General features: G+C 54.5%; 1 protein-coding gene across 1 annotated transcript in view; it reads left to right on the top strand.

Annotated features, from left to right (window-relative positions):
- Positions 1-19,151, top strand: part of GNG7 (G protein subunit gamma 7) — a 152,378-nt gene that overhangs the window by 110,167 nt on the left and 23,060 nt on the right. The window contains exon 3 of the mRNA XM_059918931.1: positions 11,454-11,490. The gene's annotated coding sequence lies outside the window, so the exon portion shown is untranslated. The remainder of the gene's footprint in view (positions 1-11,453; positions 11,491-19,151) is intronic.

Below are 19,151 nucleotides of genomic sequence, written 5' to 3'. Positions count from 1 at the left end.
AGGGGTCGCAAACCACAGCCCAGGGTGATGGCGTGTTTTGTAAATAAAATTGTGTTGGCACGCGGGCAGGCCCATCCATCTACACGTTGTCCGGCCGCTTTCCTGCTGCGGGGCGCAGCGAGCAGCTGGGACAGGACTGACTCCAGGGGCTTTACAGGAAAGGGTTGCCAGCTCTGCTTCACAGCCTCCATTTAGACCTTCAGCAGAGGGCGGGCGAGGGTTTGGGGGAGGCCGCCACAGGGGCAGGGGTTGCCGAGCCCCAAATTCTGGTCTCTTGTCGCCGGCCCTTCCCCTCTGAGTCAGACCAAGCCAACAGCCGGGGGTGTGTGTGAGTTCCCAAGGCGGCTGTAACAAAGTTCCACACAACAGAAGTGTGTCCTCTCCCAGCCCTGGAGGCCGAAGTCCAAGAGCAAGGTGTGGGCAGGGCTGGTTCCGTGTGAGGATGCGAGGGAGGGTCTGTCCCAGGCTCTCTCCTAGGCTCTCTCCCAGCTCCTGATGTGGCCGGCCGCCCTCGGCCTGTACACGCCTCAGCCGATCTCTGCCTCTGTCTTCACGTGGCCTTCTCCTTGTGTGCGTATTTGTGTCTAAGCGTCCCCTCTCATAAGGACACCAGTCATGTTGGATTAGGCGACCCCTGCTCTGGTGTGACCCCATCTTCACTAATTACACCTGCAACAACCCTCTCTCCAAATCAGGTCGCATTCTGAGGCCTGGGGTTAGGGCTGCCACATCTGAATTGGGGGAGACACGATGTGCCCCACGCCAGGGTATGTGCTTGCTCCAAGTGTTTGCTCCGAATCTGGAGAGAAGTGCTCAGGCTCAGCGAGTGTCGGGCGATGGCAGTGGGGCCTGGGCAAGGGGACCGTGAAAGGCCACAGAGGGTCATGGGAAAGCACCCACTCTCAAACCGAACACATTCTGCAGGGGCTGGCGCCGAACTCCTCCTCACCAGGAGCCCGTGTCTCCGCGGCTCCCCCGTGCTCTCAGAAGCTGGATGGCAGGCCTCGGAGGCCGGCTGGGCCGGGTGCCAGGTCACAGAGAACGCTCCCTGCTCAAAGGCCAGGCTCTGCTCCTCTGGCTTCAGTGACTTCTCGGAAAGAAGGATGTGTCTGGTGCTGGCCTTGCTGCCGCTTGGAGAGCAGACTCTCAGGCCCACCTCTTCCGTCTCCCACAGCCCGCTCTTTAGTTTGGGTGCAGAGGGCCCCCCTGAACCTCAGATTGTCCTCGATTCCTCCCCCACGTTCCCAAGCACTTAAATTCCTCTTCATCCCCATCACATCCTCCGTCCACGCCCCTCAGGGTTCTCATCCGGGCTGTTTCCACCTGGTCTCCAGGTCTGCTTATCCATGAAGCCCACGAGAGTGCTTTAGTTTAACATCAGAAGAAAACCATGAATATACTAATCCAGCCTGGATGGTGTCCATCTTTACACCAATGTGGTCATAAAGTATGTTCAACATTTTTTTATGGAGAGGGACCTTGAAAGTCATAGTGAGGCCCTGCTTTTGTTCCTTCCACCCTGGACCCGTCACTGCCTGTGTGGAAACTTCCTTCGGCCCCAGGAAGAGGCCCAAACTCTCCACACAGCACGCACGTCCATTTTGGACCACACCTGCCTGGCTCTGGCCACTGGCCCCCCATCCACTCTGCTCTGACCTCCCACATCCTGGCCTGAACTCGGGGTATCATCCAGCCGGGGCCTCCCACCAGGGTTTACCCACCCTTAAGCTCTGGGCCTGGACACTGTCTACTGTAGGAAGCTTGTCGTACTTAACTCCTTTTTAAAAAAAAAAAAAGATTGAGCTATAATTCACATACCATAAAATTCACCTATTTAAAATATGCAATTCAGTGTTTTTGGTACATTCATAAGGTTGTACAATTATGGCCACTACCTAATTCCAGAATATTTTCATCACCCCCCCAAAACAACCCTATACCCCATTCAGTCTTCCCCAGCCCCAGGCAATTATGAATTCACTTTCTATGTCTGTGGATTTGCCTGTTCTGGACCTTTCCCATCAATGGAATCACACGCTGTGTGTCCTTCTGTGTCTGGCTTCTCTCACTGAGCATTGTATTCTCAAGGTCCATCAACGTTGTAGTGAGTGTCAGTGCTTGTCTCCTTTTCGTGGCTGAGTGATGTTCCCGTGTGTGGAGGGACCACATTGTTTATCCATCACCCATTGATGGACATTTGGGTCATGTCCAGTTTTTGCCTATTATGGGTGATGCTGCTTTGGACATTAGTGCGCACTTTTCTGTGTGGACGTGTGTTTTCATGTCTCTTGGGTACATACGTAGGAGTGGAATTGCAGGGTCAGAGGGTAATTCTTTTAACCTTTGGAGGAGCTGCTATTCCTTAACCTCAGAAGCTGTTCATCCCTCCAGCTCAGGGTTCTGCAAACTACAGCCAAGGGGGTGGAATCTGGCCCTTTGCCTGACGTTGCAAATAAAGTTTTACTGGCACACAGCACGCCCATGACATGTTGTCTATGGCGGCTACTGAGTTGAATCTTTGCCACAGAGACTGAAATATTTACTATCTGGCCTTTTATAGAAAAAAGTGTGTTGATATGTAGCACTTAAATGACGTACTGTAATCGTCTATTTATGCATCTTGAGAGCCCCTCCCTCTACCCTCCTCGTGCTGAACAGAAAGTTCCCCAAGGGCGGGAATGTGATCTTTTATTTCTGTTTCCTACCAGCATTAAACATGTGGACTCACTACCCCACCCTCACCATCCGGGAGCATTGAACCCATGGAAAGCCTGGGCCTCCCTTTCCTGTGGGTGCGGGCCGGCCTCACCCAGGGGTCCCGCCCTGGCTGCCCGGTGCAGTCGCCAGGGGCCTCTGCAACCGGCCACACCCAGGCCAGCTGCCACAGTTCCCCCCACCCACCCCGGGCAGACTGCAATGGGCCCTCCAGAGGGTTCCAAAGCTTGGGAACCCTGAGTAACTGGTTCCTAATCCCAGGTGTCTGCGGTTCCCATGGATATAGTCCCGGAGGCAGGGAACCCGCAGACCATTTCTCCCATGCAAACAGCCCGGATGTATCAACCCTGCAAGGTGCAGGCATCTCAAGGGGGTTTGGGATGCCTTCTCTGTGCTCCCCCAAATGCCCAGAGCCAGTCAGTCCAGCGGTGGGAGGGGAGCCGTTGTCACTCAAGGTCCCAACTCTCACAGCTGCAGGGACGCGCATCTAGAGACTTTTTTTTAAAATTTCCTGAGACTGCTGTAACAAAGGGCCACAAACGGCGGGGCTCAAACCAGACATTTATTCTCTCACATTCTGCAGGCCCGAAGTCCAAGCTCAGGGTGTCACAGGGCCATGCTCCCTCCAGAGGCTCCAGAGGGGGACCCTTCCTGCCTCTTCCAGCTTCTGGGGCTGCAGTGTCCTCAGCTTGTGGCCGCATCACCCCAGTCTCTGCGTCCGTCTTCACGTGGCCTCTCCCTGTGTGTCTGAGTATCAAATCCCACCCCACCCCCCCGCTTTCTCTGATAAAGACACCAGCTATTGGGTATAAGGCCCACCCCGAATCCAGGAAGCTCTGTGGGGGGGGGGGGGAACGGGACGGGGGGGACACAACATGGATATTTGAGGGACGGTATCTGACCTGCTATAACCGGTGGACATTATTTTTGTTTAGGCGAAAAGTACCCAAACTAAAAACGAACACCAGACGATCTTTCCAGAGAACGGTCACCCACACTTTGCAACCTTTCTTTTATTTCTTCCTGACATTTCCCCTCCCACCCCAGCTACACCGTCATTGCCTCGATGACTTGCTGTTTGCCCTTGTAGAAGCTTCTCAAATCCTTCTTGGTCCAGGGAAGGATGGGAGGGTAGGTAGAAACGTTTAACTCAGTGGATGGTTAAGGTGGTAATCATGTTGCAATAAATAAATGTATCAGACTGACACAGGAACACCTGAGGCTCACACAGGCTTGTGTGTCAATTATGTCTCAATACAAATACATTTTTTTTTAAATTTTTATTTATTTATTTATTTATGGCTGTGTTGGGTCTTCGTTTCTGTGCGAGGGCTTTCTCTAGTTGCGGTAAGTGGGGGCCACTCTTCATCGCGGTACGCGGGCCTCTCACTATCTCGGCCTCTCTTGTTGTGGAGCACAGGCTCCAGACGTGCAGGCTTAGTAATTGTGGCTCACAGGCCTAGTTGCTCCGCGGCATGTGGGATCTTCCCAGACCAGGGCTCGAACCCGTGTCCCCTGCATTGGCAGGCAGATTCTCAACCACTGCGCCACCAGGGAAGCCCCCCAGATACATTTTTTTAAACATCTTTATTGGAGTATAATTGCTTTACAATGTTGTGTTAGTTTCTGCTGTATAACAAAGTGAATCAGCTATATGTATACCTACGTTCAATACAAATACATTTTTAAAAAGTAAGTTGAGAGTAAACAGTTGTATTAAAAATTCCTACTTGAGGGAATTCCCTGGCGGTCCAGTGGTTAGGACTCTGACCTTCCACTGCAGGGGGCCCGGGTTCGATCCCTGGTCGGGGAACTAAGATCCCAAAAGCTATGCGGCACAGCAAATGAAATGAAATGAAATAAAAATTCTTACTTGAAATGAATCCACTGAAGGGATTCAAAGACGTTAACTCAATAATCCTAGAGCAGGAACTCTGCTCAGTGGAGCTCTGCCCCCCAGGGGACACGGGGCCATGTCTGGGGACATCTGTGGTTTTCATGACTGGAGGGCTCCTGGCATCGAGGGGGTGGGAGCAGGGGTGCTGCTGAGCCCCCCACAGTGCCCGGGACGGCCCTCCACAGAGTGACCCGGGGCCCCAGTGTCAGCAGGGCCGAGGGAGAGAATCCCTGTCGTAAATACTGAAGGTGAGGATAGCTTTCAACTGAAAAGATATATATAATGTTTATTGGCCATTTTTTAAAAATCAGCTGTAGGTGTGTCTCCCTGCAGCTGTGACAAGTTGAGGCCCCCCTTTTGGGCCAAGGACAGGCTGAGGGCACGAGGGGGCCGTGGCAGCCGCTCCGGGGCATCGCGGGGCCCCCAGGGTCCCTGGTCTGTTGTGAACCTTCCGAATCTGTTGGATTTTTTGCTTCAAAGCCCCGAGTGGGTGGAGGGCATGAGTGCTCGCCTGGGAGCCCAGTTTCCTTCTGAGAAGCAGAATGCAGAGTAACTTCTAAGAGAAGTGCCTGAGGAAGGGGATTACCCTACCGTCCCCCCAGAAGAGCTGGTGAAAATCAACAAGAAGCACTTCTGGTTTCTTTCACTGCCTGGGCAGCTTCCTCTGCCGGGCGCTGTGCTCTCAGGCATCTCTGAGATTTAAAACAAACAAACAAACAAACAAAAAAGTAGATGATCTATTTTTGAATCCTTCTAGGAGAAGCCCTTGGCAGTTGAGCAGCTGAGCTGAGACCAGCAAGGATGAGAGCTTGGGCAAAGGCACCCAGAGGTGGAGCCGGGAGTCCTGGGCGAGGATGGGCTTGTGCAGAGAACAGGACCCGGTGCCCCACCGACCCCCCCATCCGGCCCTGCTGACATCAGCCAGGGATCCTCTGTGGGGGGGCCGTCCTGGGCGCTGCGGGGTGTGAAGCAGCATCCCTTCCCCCATCCACTCGATGCCAGGAGCCCCCCAGAGTACCAACCACAGATGTCCCCAGGCACCGCCCAGTGTCCCCTGGGGGCAGAACTACCCTGCCCTAGTGACCCACTCCCCCAACTACACACACACACACACACACATGAAGACCTCCCCCGTGTCCTGCATGTAAAGCAGGGCCTTGCTAATGAAAAAGCACAGAGTCAGGGGTTCTGGAATTTTCCTCCCTCTGTCTCATGGGTGAGCCATGGAACTGCATGTGTCTCCAGAAGCACCAGGGACCCTGCCAGCCGGGTCTGCAAAGCAGCCGTAACACCTTTCTCAGGAGAAAGAAGGGAAATTCAACTTCTGACCCGTCATAAACACTCAGCGAGTGTGATGACCCCGGCCCAGCCCCATCCCCCCACCCAGGCTCCGCCCTCCAGGAAACGAGGGTCAAGTCAGAAGGGACCTTCGGAGCCAGGCCTCCTCAGCTGTACCCGTGTCAGCCCAGGACCCAAGGCCTTTCCACTCGACCCAGGCCACTCAGCCCTTGATCCTGGAGCCACAGCTGCTACATCTAATAATTCGGGTTTCGTTCAGTTAAAAAATACTTTGGGGACTTCCCTGGCGGTCCAGTGGTTAAGACTCCGAGCTTTCAGTGCAGGGGGCCCAGGTTCCATCCCTGGTCGGGGAACTGAGATCCCACCTGCCGTGTGATGCGGCCAAAAAAATTAAAAAAAAAAAAAAAAATCATTAAAAAAATACTTTATTGCTAAAAAAAACCCCCACTAACTATCATCTGAGCCTTCAGCAAGTCATAATCTTTTTGCTGGTGGCGGGTCCTGCCCCGATGCTGTGGACGGGGCGGCCGTGGCCATTTCTTAAAATAAGGCAACAATGAAGTCTGCCGAGTCGGTGGCCTCTTCCTCTCATGAACGGTTTCTCTGTGGCGTCCGATACGGTTTGATGGCATTTTACCCGCAGGAGAACTTCCTTCACAGTTGGAGTCAATGCCCTCAAACCCTTTGTCAACTAAGTCTATGTCCTATCCTCAGTCCTTTGTTGTCATTTCGACAGTCTCCACCGCATCCTCGCCAGGAGGAGGTTCTTCCATCTCCAAACCCGCTTCTTTGGACTCAGCACACTCTTTATTCCTTGCGGGAACGTGTCGCCCCAAACCTGCAATTTGTAAAGAACGCGATATCCGTGAAGCGCGATAAAACGAGGTGTGCCCGTGTTATCACATGTCATATCCGTCGTGTTACTTTTATCATCGTTGCCTTAGGTCGGCACCTCCTGCAGTGCTGGGCACCGTCTTTGTCTCGTTTCATCCTCACCGTGACCCCGAGAGCGATGCCGTGGGTCCTCATGTTACAGACAGGGCATCAGGGTTCAGAGAGCCAGTGGGCCGACATCCAGACCAACGCCCCGAGCCAGGGCCGGAGCTCGCTCAAAATCCCCTCCCTGCACCTCAGCTGGGCCAGAAAGACCGACTCCTCACACCCTCTGAGCAGATGCTGGCTGGCTGTCTTCTAGAACGTTCTAAAATCTTCTACGAAGTTCTTCTCACCTATACTGCCCATCCTGCAATCAGAATCTGTACCCTCTTTCCCATCCTCACGAGTGAAAGTCAGGATGACCATGATCATGAAAATGATGATAATAATAAGAAAAATAAATCATTCCATTGGAATAGTGATTCACTGCAGGAGGCGGCCCTGGGATGCCTTTGGGGGTCTTGGAAATGTTCTACATCTTGATGCAGGTCATGGTGACCCAGGTGCACACACTTTTTTTTTTTTTTTTTTTAATTAATAGCTACTCTATTTATTTGTTTGTTTGGGGTTTTTTTTAGCTGTGTTGGGTCTTCGTTTCGTGCGAGGGCCCTCTCCAGTTGCGGCAAGCAGGGGCCACTCTTCATCGTGGTGCGGGGGCCACTCTTCATCGCGGTGCGCGGGCCTCTCACTGTCGCGGCCTCTCCTGTTGCGGAGCACAGGCTCCAGACACGCAGGCTCAGTAGTTGTGGCTCACGGGCCCACTTGCTCCGCGGCATGTGGGATCTTCCCAGACCAGGGCTCGAACCCGTGTCCCCCGCATCAGCAGGCAGACTCTCAACCACTGCGCCACCCGGGAAGCCCCGCACACACTTTTTAAATGCATGGTCTGTACATGAGCAATCTGTACACTCTTCTGTAGGCATGTCCTACTTTAATAAAAGAATGTGGCAGGAACTCCCTGGCGGTCCAGTGGTTAGGACTCTGCACTTTCACTGCCGAGGGCCCGGGTTGAGTCCCTGGTCGTGGAACTAAGATCCTGCAAGCTGTGCTGCGTGGCCAAAAAAAAAAAAAAAAAGTGCGGGATAATAACAGGTGTCTGAATCCAAGAACCATAGCTTGGTGCCCAGGCCTGGCAAGGCAGTGGGTAAGTGGGTGAGCAGCCCAGTGGCTCCCATGGGACCATTTTGCAATCTTTTTGGAGGTCAAACTGGGAGGTGGATCAAGTCCTCTGTACCTTTAAACTCAGGGTTTACACTTAAGAATTCATCCTCAGGAAAAAAAAAAGAGAGGCACACACAGAATTCCCTGTGCTTGGATATTTGCTTCATGTGCATTGATTCTCATGGTACAATGATTTAAGAAGAGGAAAGAATCAGAAACAACCTAAACATCCAATAATGGGCAACAATAGATATACATAGTACTACTACTAATCATAAATTATGGTACATCCACAAAGGTCCTGTTGATAAATGCAGCATTAGTATCCTGGACGGGACCCCGGAACAGAACAGACATTGTTTGGCGGGGTGGAGTAATGGTGAAATCCAGATAAAGCCTGGAGTTGAATTCAGAGTAATCCAGATAAAGCCTGAAGTTGAATTCAGAGTAAGGCGCCTGGGTCCATTTCTTCATTTTGATGAGATGCCAACCTTTAGAGGAGCTGGCTGAGGGCACGTGCAAACTCTCTGTGCTGTTTTTGTCACTTTTCTGTCCATCTAAAATCATTCCAAAATTAGTTAGAAGGATTTGTGATGGCATGGGAAAACAGTGGTTCCCCCCACAATGTGGTAGATAGTAAGCAAATTAAGAAAAATTTTAAAAGCAGGTGATCAAATTGCATGTAGGACCTGAATTTGTAAAAATGAACAGGTATGTGTATATGCCGTGAAAAATCCAGGTGCTGGGATTATGGATGATTTTTGTTACTTTATGTGATTTTTAGATTTGGGAAAATGAAACTGTGTTCCTTTCATGGTCATAAAAAAGAGAAAATATGTACACAGTTGATTCTTGTCATTGGCAGCGGTTCTGGGCCATAAAGTTGCCGCAAACACTGAATTAGTGAACAGCGCACAACCGCTCCTGGGGACACACAGGGCCAGGATCCTGTGAGCCTCCGTCACCCCATTGTCACGACCGATCCCCACGCAAACTTGTGTGATGTGCGTTTCTGTTTAAAGGCGCCTTGTCTGATACCAGTTGTTGATTCATTCACGGCGGGGCTGTAACCCTGGCCTGAACGAAGCTCATCTAACACACGTACTGTCCCCATGAGTACGACACCGCCCTCCTGCACTTGGGACGCTGGCCAGCACTTCAGCTCTACTCTGGGGAGCTGTTTTAGAGGCAGACACCCGCCAAGAACTCAAAAATGCCCAAAACGTAGCCCTAAATGGTGAAAAGGACCCTGGTTACCACCCGGTTCCACTTCAGCTGGGAAAATGGTTGTCAGTGACTCGAATGTTTCACTGCTCTGCCTGTGTCATCTAATGACTGCATACTCCCACCCCCAAGTATCGATCTGGGGGTTACAAATACAATCTAGCCAGTAGGTGAATTCCCAAGTACAGAATCCAAAGGTATCGAGGCTTGACCCTACAGAACACCTCCCGTGGCCCGTTCCCACGCAGGCCTGCTGGCATCCACACGGCAGGCGGGCCCAGCCCTCGCCGGGAGCATGGGCTGGTGGTGAGGTGCCGCCTTTGCGCCCCGACACCCCGGTGCCCCAGCACACTCAGCCCAGCAAAGGTGTGTCTCCCCCACAAGCCCCGGGAGCCCAGTGTTGACCTTTAGCAGGAGCTGGGGTTCCCCCGCCTCAAGGGACCGGGGCAGGAGCGCTCCCTGCCAGATGCCTTACTCTGTGTCTGACCCAGCACTTCCTTAAGACAGGGGTCTCACCTGGGGGTGACTCTGCCCCCAGAGGACACTGGGCCCTGCCTGGGGACGTCTGTGGTCATCAGGACTGGGGGGCTGCTGGCATCGAGGGGGTGGGGTCAGGGACACTGCTTCACACCCCACAGCGCCCAGGACACCCGATGTCAACAGTGCCGGGGGGCAGAAGCCCTGCTTTAGAGAAAGCTGCCCCAGGGACTTCCCTGGAGGTCCAGTGGTTAGGACTCCAAGCTTCCACTGCAGGGGGTGAAGGTTCGATCCCTGGTTGGGGAACTAAGATCCCGCGTGCCACGCAGTGTGGCCAAAAATAATAGTGAAAGCTGCCCCAGCCATCTCCTTCCTGTGGCTGAGACTCGGCTGGGTCTCCCCCGTCCCGGCCCGCCCCGTGGTCTCTGATGCCAGCCCCCTGGGGCCCAGGGCCACTGAGAAAGGCTCGGTGGCCCTCGGCTCTGGCCCTAGAGTGGCACCAGCAGCATGTCCCTTTGTGTAGGTGGAAAAAACCCCTGTACGTTTGTGGAAAGAGCTAATGTTTGTGAAGGGAGAGGGGACGGCTCTCCGAGACCAAAGGGGACCTTCAGAGCGGGAGGGAAACAGCCTCTCCCGAGGCAGGCCCCGCAGCTCAGGAAGCCTGGCCTGCATTGGGCAGGGGCTTCTGTTGACCTCCCCACAGCAAGCCCACAGTGGAAAGGGCCCCAAGCAAGGGCCTGCCTAGAACTCGAGGGTGGTCTAGCTGCTGGCCTGTGAAGTGTGGTCAGTGGCCCGGCAGCTGCCGGGGGGTCCCCGCGCCCGGAGCACAGGCTGAGGCATCCATCTGGCCGAGCGGGATGTGTAGCCCCGCGGCAGAGGACAGGCCTCCGTAGCCTGCAGCCTCTTCCTCCACAGACGGGAGGGTGGGGCTGGCCGCGTGGAGGGGACGGGGTTACCGCTCACCTCTCCCTCCTGGCCTTGGTGGGTGCCTCCCCGGGCGCGGCAGTGTGGAGGGTGGGGTGGAGGCTGGCGTCCAGCCTCAGGGTCACCCTGACAGCTGGATGTGGCGGCCCCAGGGCCCCTCATTGCTGTGTGCATCAATCATCAGACAGAGACTCGGCTCCGTCCAGGGTTCCGCTTAGAGCAGTGGGTCCCATCCCCCGGAAGGCCAGCGGCTCCAAAGTACCAGAGCCCACCCCGCCCCTGGGGTCCGATCACGGGGACTTCCATACTTTCCCGGTGACCTCCTGGCCCCAGGCGGCCAGCCTCAGATCCCTCGCCTTCCTGGCCCCGTATACCTGTCACCTCTTCCACCCGGGGTTAATTGCTTTGCCCCGAGATCGCTTTTTCCACCTCTCCCTTTTTGGCCCCGTCAAGTGGCTTCCATCAAAGCCGAAAACCAGACGTGGAAAAACCCCAAGCGTGACACATCAAGGCTCGGTTCCATTTCAAGGCTTGGGGTCCCCGTGTCCTGAAATGGAATAATACAAGTTCCAGACAAAAACTCAACTCCCCCCTCCCCAGAGAAACACAGTTGTCTCTCCTGAATGGATCGGTTGTAAAGAATAAAGTGAAATCTCCAGAAGCACCCCCGTTCCTTCTCTGGAGGACACGGCCGGTTCCAAACCAAATGCTACATTTTTGGTGACAGCCAAGTATCTCTCTGAGAAAAGCTGGAGCTAATTACGTTAAAAATATTTAACGGTGATTTTTTTTTTTTTCCTCTCTCTCTCTTTCTAAACAGGGTCAAACAGTGCTGCTTCTTGGAAAAACTGAAAAAGGTATGTAGCGTTCTCTCTTACTTCACGAGCTTGGAATCCCTTGTTTTTGAGCAAAGGAACAAACAAGCCAGAGTGTTTTCGTGCGCACATGACACACTGGGAATTGTGTCACCGTGAAACGAGCTCCGGGCTCCCAGCCAGGAAACCTGAGTTCAAATCCCAGGTCCACCTCTGAGAGGCTCTGCCATGTCTGGGCGGGTTCCTTTCATCTCCCTGCAGAGGAAATAACACTCTGTGACTTCCCAAGCGTGGTGCCGGCCGTTCGCGAAGGGGGCTCTCACCAGCAGGTTGGAAATGTGCGCCTTTCCAGGAAGTGGTCCATTTCGTGTAGATTACCTAATCTGCTGGCAACCTTGGTCCCCGGCACCCTCCTACAGCCCTTCCCATTTCCAGGAGCTCAGTGGTCACGCCTGGCTCTGGCCCCCCGCGTCTTCCCCCTCTGTCTCCCCATCAGTCTGGCTAACGGCCAGGATCGCCCCTCTTCTCAAAGGACCAGTTTCAGTTTCTCTGGCCGCCCTCTGGTTTCTCTGGTCTGTTTCGTTTATCTCCGGCTCTGTCATTTCCTTCCTCCTGCGGGTTTCGCCTGCCCTTCCTGTCCTCGTTCCTTCAGGTGTCACGTCGGGTCGTGGATCTGGGACCTTCCCCAATGCTCCCTCTGCAGCCGTCACTCCCTGCCCCTAACACCCGCATCCCGAAACCGCAGGTTTGAGCAGATCGCGTTCTCAGGCCAGGCGCTTTCCACCTTCTCCTCAGCCCCACTGCTCGTCTGAGCGCGTGTGGTTTAATAGCCACGGGTTCCGTGACCGCTCTGGGAAGGAAAAGGGCATCGGGACGCCTTTCTCGGTGGAAGGACGTTGTTGGGAGTATGGCTGAAATGGGATTCTCTTGGGACCCTTTGTGGGGCTCGCTGAGAACATGGAGGGAGGGCTGGTTTGAGGCGGGGGGTGCTTCGCTCTGGACCCCCGGCTTCACTGCTTCGTCTCTGAGCCTCTCTGAACGCCTGCTTCATACAGCTGGAGGGGGGTGGGGTGTGAGGCCCGAGGACACGGGGCTTGATCGGCTGTGAGGTTTGGGGGTCCGGGGTGGAGGTGGCTAGAGCAGGGGCTGAGACAGAATCCCCTGAAGTCGCTCGCTGGGGCCGCCATCACAAAATACCCACTGACTGGGGGGCTTACAACCACAGAAACACGTCCTCACGCGGTTCCGGAGGCCGGAAGTCCGAGATCCAGGTGCGGCAGGCCCCCCCTCCCTCTACAGGCTCCGGGGAGGGTCCTCCCTGCCTCTTCTCACCTCTGGTGGTTTCCAGCATCCCTGGCGGCCTTGGCTTGTGGCTGCATCCCCCCAGCCGCTGCCTCCTCTTCACATGGCCTCCCCCGCGTGTGCGCGTGTCCCGTTCTCGTGCAGACACCAGTCACTGCGTTTAGGGCCCCACCCCACCCCAGTACGACCTCATCTTAACTAGTGACATCTGCAGTGACCCTATTTCCAAATGAGGCCCCAGGTATCAGGACTTAGGACTTGAATGTGTCTTTGGGGACACACTTTAGCCCACAGCCCTCCTGGCTCTGTGTGCCCTTTGCAGCCAGGAGGTCCCAGAGGGTACCCAGTGCCCGTGGCACTGGGATGGCAGCGCCCTGGGCCACAGAGAAGCCAGAGGGCGCTGGGGCTCCCTCCCCGCCTCTGAGGGACCGTGTGCTCTCCCCTCCTCTAGGATCTTCCTTCGGGGCTTCCCCTCAAGGCCTCTGGTTTGGCCAGTGCCGCCCTGGGCACCACCCCCGTGGCAGCGGCCCTGGTAGGGGAGACAGGCTTTCATCCACAGCCCCCACGCGGCTCCGTGAGCAGAGCTAATGCCCCCCTTCGGCCCCGAGCCCCCACGTCAGCCACGCCTGAGCAGGGCCAGAGTCTCCAGCAACCACCCCCGCCAGCACCCTCAGCCCAGGCTTTCATGCTTCCAGGCGCGGGGTGCTCACTCCCTGAGTCCCAAAGGGCTTTGAGCGGTGGCCGCTGATCGGGGTGGCGGCACGGCTGAGTCCCTGGGACCCAGGTCCCTGCCGCAGCCCAGGGTGTGGCTTGGAGCGCTCATTTCACGTCCCATACCTGCGAGGTGGGGATGAGAACTCCCAGGGGGCCTAAGGGGGCCTGCAGACGCCGACACAGGCCTGGCCCACGCAGGGCTCCTCGTTAACCGTAGTGCTCACACGTGGAGTCTCACCTCCCTCCTGCCTGCGCTCCTCGGGCCCTGTTGCCCCTGAGGATGCCACACCTCTCCGCTTTGTGCGGCCTGCAAGCGGCCCAGGCAGAGCCGGCCCAGGGTGAGGAAAGCCGGGCACCCGCCCCGGGCGCAGAACTTAAGGGGGCACCGAAAAATGCAGTCATCGCTATGCTGTATCTTAACATAGCAGTATGTCCTAAAAATCAAAATTAATGCCCCCAAAAAAATCCATGGTCAAGATTAAAAAAAATTTTTTTTTTGGCGGTGCCGCACGGCTTGTGGGATCTTGGTTCCCCGACCAGGGATCGAACCCGCGCCCCCTGCAGTGGAAACTCAGAGTCCTAACCACTGGACCGCCAGGGAAGTCCGAAGATTAGAATTTCAATTAAAGACGGGATTGCTTTGCCCTAACCCCAGCCCCATCAGATCCTGTCCCTAATGAAAACCTTGACATGTGATTCATCATGGATATTTTGCATTCATTTTGACTTCTTAAAAAAAATATTGCATGAAAGTATGTGATCACGGTGACCGACTTTTCGGTGCCCCTTAGATTCTGTGCCTGAGGCGGGCGCCTTGCCATCCTCACCCCAGCCCGGCTGACGAGAACAGTGGTGACAAAGATGATGATTTGAAACGCAGGTACTCCCCAGTGGTCACCAGATACCCTCATCTTGGTCTTTTCACGCTCTCCATCAGTGGACCACAGGTCCGCAGCCCCTTTTCCTGATAGGGAGGCCAGTACTCAGTTGCTCCTGGTCCCCGGGGACACACACGTGTACAGGGATCACGGCAGAGCCACCCCCGCCAGGCTCAGGTGTCAGGAGAGCGGCTGGGGCTGCGGCCGCGTGGCCTCGTGCTGCGGGGTTAGGTCCACATGCTACAGCACCTGCCAGCGGCGAGGACACAAAGCTCCAGCCCGTGACTTCGGCCGGCTCCACCCAGGCCCTGGCCCACTCCCAGGCACCTGGCCGGCCCACTGCTGACCGCCCCTTCCCACTTCCTCATCCCCCGCTGCAGACCCCACTCGGCAGCCCGGCTGGTGTCTATCAGGTGCCTCCTGTGAGCCAGACCCGGCTGCTTGGTCTCATTTTGTCCTGGTAGAAGCCTCGGGGAGCGGGTTTTCTCATCCCCATTTTCTGGTGAGGAAACTGAGGCTTCGCAGCAGAGAGACTCAGCAGGGCCCCGGGCTGGTGGACCACGGGGCCAGGGTTCCAGCTCCTTTCTCTCCACCCACAAGGCACCTGGCGGTCCGTATTAGTCAGGGTTCTCCAGAGAAACAGAGCCAACAGGACGTGTGTACAGAGAGAGAGTTATTTTAAGGAATTGATTATGGAGGCTGCAGGGTGGAGACCCAAGAGCCGACGCCAAAGGCAGTCACTGGAGAATTCCCTTCCGCTCAGGAGAGGCCCTCCACCTCCGCAGCCCCCGCAGTCTCATCCAGAAGCACCCTCACAGAAGTATGCAAAAGAACAACTGACCACATACATACCTGGACATCCCCTGGCCCAGCCAAACTGACACGTAAAATTAACCATCCCATAGTCTTTTCACTTTTTTTTAAAGACCAGGTTCTATTTTTCACTTTATTTTATTTACTTACTTACCTACTTACTTATTTATTTATTGGCTGCGTCCGGTCTTAGTTGCGGCACTCAGGATCTTTTGTTGTGGCGCACGGGCTTCAATCTAATTGTGGCGAGTGGGCTCAGTAGTTGTGGCATGCAGGCTTAGTTGCCCCACGGCATGTGGGATCTTAGTTCCCTGACCAGGGATTGAACCAGTGTTCCCTGCATTGGAAGACAGATTCTTTTAATTTTATTTTATTTATTTATTTATTTATTTTTGGCTGCGTTGGGTCTTCATTGCTGCTTGAGGGCTTTTCTCTAGTTGCGGCCAGCGGGGGCTACTCTTCGTTGCAGTGCGTAGGCTTCTCATTGTGGTGGCTTCTCTTGTTGCAGAGCACAGGCTCTAGGCACATGGGCTTCAGTAGTTGTGGCTTACGGGCTCAGTAGTTGTGGCTCATGGGCTCTAGAGCGCAGGCTCAGTAGTTGTGGCGCACGGGCTTAGTTGCTCCGCGACATATGGGATCTTCCTGGACCAGGGCTCGAACCAGTGTCCCCTGCATTGGCAGGCGGATTCTTAACCACTGTGCCACCAGGGAAGCCCTGAAGATGGATTCTTAACCACTGGACCACCAAGGAAGTCCCAGTCTTTTTTCTTTTTTAAATTTGTTAATGACAAAGTCACAACTTGGCACCAGGTCTATTGACCGCAAGCCCAGGTTCCCTCCCTCCCACCCACCCACCTACACACCAGGTTTGTATTGGTGATGTGTTCTGAGGAAATGGAATTCTACTTGGCTGAATTGTATTGAATTCTTTAATTCAAAGATAAACTCACCACAGTTCATCTCTTTTCCAATTATGGGGTTTGAGAGAATTTGAGCAGTGGTGATTTTGCCAACGTTTCTCTTAAAAACAAAAAGATGTCATTTGACCAGTTTCCTGCTGAACAGAGACTAGAATTATTAGAATTTTCTTGGTCGTATAATGCAATGAAAATGGTAAAGAAGTCTCCAAACATATCTGGGCATCCTACGGCCCAGCCAAACTGACATGTAAAATTAACCATCACATAGTCTCCCAGGCTGCATGGCCCCTTACCCACCTGGATAGGACCCCTCAGAGCCCTCGGGGGCCATCACCACTTTCCCTGAGAGTCAGGATGGGGCCAGCAGTGGGAGTTCAGGGAAAAGCTACAAGCTCAGATATTTGTACAGAAATGTGCACAGCAGCACGATTCACAGCAGCCAAAGGTGGACACAACCCCACTGTCCATCAGTAGACGATGGTTACACCCACCGTGTCCCTCCACACACGGGACCATCACGCAGCCACGAAAAGGGGTGCAGCACTGACACTCGCTACAACGTGGACGGACCCTGAGAACACGATGCTCAGTGAGAGAAGCCAGACACAGGAGGACACACAGTGTGTGATTCCACTGATGGGAACCGTCCAGAACAGGCAGATCCACAGACACAGAGAGTTGGTGGTTAGTGGTTGTCAGGGGCTGGGGAGAGGGTGGGAGTAACTGCTGATGGGGATGGGGCTTCTTTTTGGGGTGATGGAATGTTCTGGAATCAGAAAGAGGTGATGGTTGCACAGTAACGTGAATGCACTAAATGCCACTGAATTGTACACTTAAAAATGGTTAAAATAGCAAATGTTATGTCACATATATATATTTTTACAATCTTTAAAATTTAATAATGTAATATACCAAAAAACCATTGAGTGAGTGAACACTTTCAATGGTGAATTGTTTGTTTTCTGACTTTCTATCTCAGCAAAGCTGTCAACAGGGAAAAGAGGAGGAAGCACAGAGCATGCTGAGGGGTCGGGGGTGGGCTGTCAGAGCTGTTGAATCACAGCGATTTGTTTTCTTTCCCGTGTTCCCAGCATCTCGTGGCTACGCGGGGGTAACGGGGACAGACGTTGGGAAGTGTTCCGCAGGGCAGGCGTGAGCGGTGAAATGCAGGAACAGAATCCTAGTTCTGCCAGGCTCGGTCCCAGCAGGTGCTTGGCATGCCAGAGCCCCCATCCCCGCCGTGCCTGGTGCAGGACCCATCTGGGTGCAAGTGAGACCTGCAGGGCACATCTGCAGGGAGTGCTGGCGGGGCAGACAGCAAGGGAGGAGGCAGGGCTGTGACAAGGTGGGAAAGTCCTGGACTTTCGCAGCAGGGTTCCAGGTGATTCGTTTTAAAAGGCGGCAAGGAGTGATGAACGGTTTTCTTTCAGCATGGCTCTTTGGCTTGGAATTGATGGATCAGCAAACCTCTCTCTTCACTGGTGTGGTTTCTTCCCCACCACAACCTTGGGAGTCACAGTTGGCCACGGCCTGGGGCTGGCTTCTCAAAGCAGAACACACAGCGGTACCTTCCTAGGGCAGTCATTTTAGTCAAAGACTTTGGGGTCAGGAGGGAGACGTTGTTATTTTTTTAATGTTAGTTCTATATTTTCTATTTGTATTATTTTTACAGTCACATAGATTAATTCAGGAGTGGCAGGCCCAACTGACATGACATCATAGGAAAAAATGAGGGAACGTCGACAGGCCACATCAGGCCACATCCCCTTCCATCTCCTCCGGACCTGGGTCCTCTCTGCAGGTTGTGCTTCTCTGCTGTATTAGTTAGCGATGCTGCATGACAAATACCCCCTAGCTCCAACCACTTATCATCTCACAGTGAGTCAGGGGTCCAGGCACAGCCTAACTGGGTCCTCTGCTCAGGGTCCCACCAGGCCACCGTCCAGGTGTCAGCTGGGTTTCATTCTTACCCAGAGGCTTGACTAGGGGAGAATCTGCTCCAGGGTCCCTCGGGGTGTTGGCAGAATTTGTGGTGCCTGCAGCTGCAGGACTGTCGGCAGCTCCTAGGTGTCACCCACCGCTCCTGGCCACATGCACTTCTTTTTTTTTTAAGATTTATTTTTATTTATTTATTTGGCTGTGCCAATTCTTAGTTGCAGCATGTGGGATCCTCGTTGCGGCATGCAGGACCCTTTAGTTGCAGCATGTGGACTCCCACTTGCGGCATTCAGGATCTAGTTCCCCGACCAGGGATTGAACCCGGGCCCCTGGCCTTGGGAGGGCGGAGTCTTACCCACTGGACCACTGGGGGAGTCCCCACGTGCACTTCTTAAACACAGTCGCCTGCCTCATCAGGCCAGCAAGGAGGGTCTCTAGGGGCGAGGGCAGAAGTCCGAGCGGCTCTGCCTGGCCTTCTCTGAGAACACACCCACCGGCTGCCCTGCACCAGTCCCTGAGGATCCCATGAGGTCACGTCCGTGCCTTCTGAGCACCTTCTCCACTTCCTGTGCGCAGTGCGGCCCAAGCCACCTCTCCCAAGTCCTGCAGAGACCCTGAGAGCTGGGCCCCCAGCCCCAAGGCGGCCACAGTTCCCCCTTCCAGCGAGAGCCATGGGAGACCTCGGCGCTTCCTGGTCAGCCCTGCACTTGGCCGCATTTCTGCATTAACAAGAAAAGGCGTTATGGAATTTGGACAGGCGAGAAATGGGATGTCAGTGTGAACAGAACCAGACACTTCATCTCATTGTTAGAAATTCCACGCGGGTCATCGAAACCTCGTCTTGGGGCAGAGGCCGCCGGGAAGCCGAGATTAACTCCCTCTCGCCAGGCGCTTTCTACAGACCCAGTGCTGGTCCCTGCACCCCTGCTGCCTCCTGTGGGTACCTGGGCCCCGAGATCCCTCCTTCCCTCCCTCCCGCTCACTGGGGCTCCTTGGACCCTGGATTGTCAGTGGGGTAGCTGTGGATGGCCCTCTCTGGAAGGTTCCGCAGTGCTCCCCAGCCGTGTCCCCAGATGAGGACACAGCCCAGCAACACCTCCGTTGGGGCCGAAATTTGCATCCTGGACCAAGACTGCTG

The sequence above is a fragment of the Balaenoptera ricei genome, chromosome 3 (assembly GCF_028023285.1).
Source record: "Balaenoptera ricei isolate mBalRic1 chromosome 3, mBalRic1.hap2, whole genome shotgun sequence".
NCBI lineage: Eukaryota > Metazoa > Chordata > Mammalia > Artiodactyla > Balaenopteridae > Balaenoptera > Balaenoptera ricei.
This window is presented reverse-complemented; position numbering and strand designations above follow the sequence as displayed.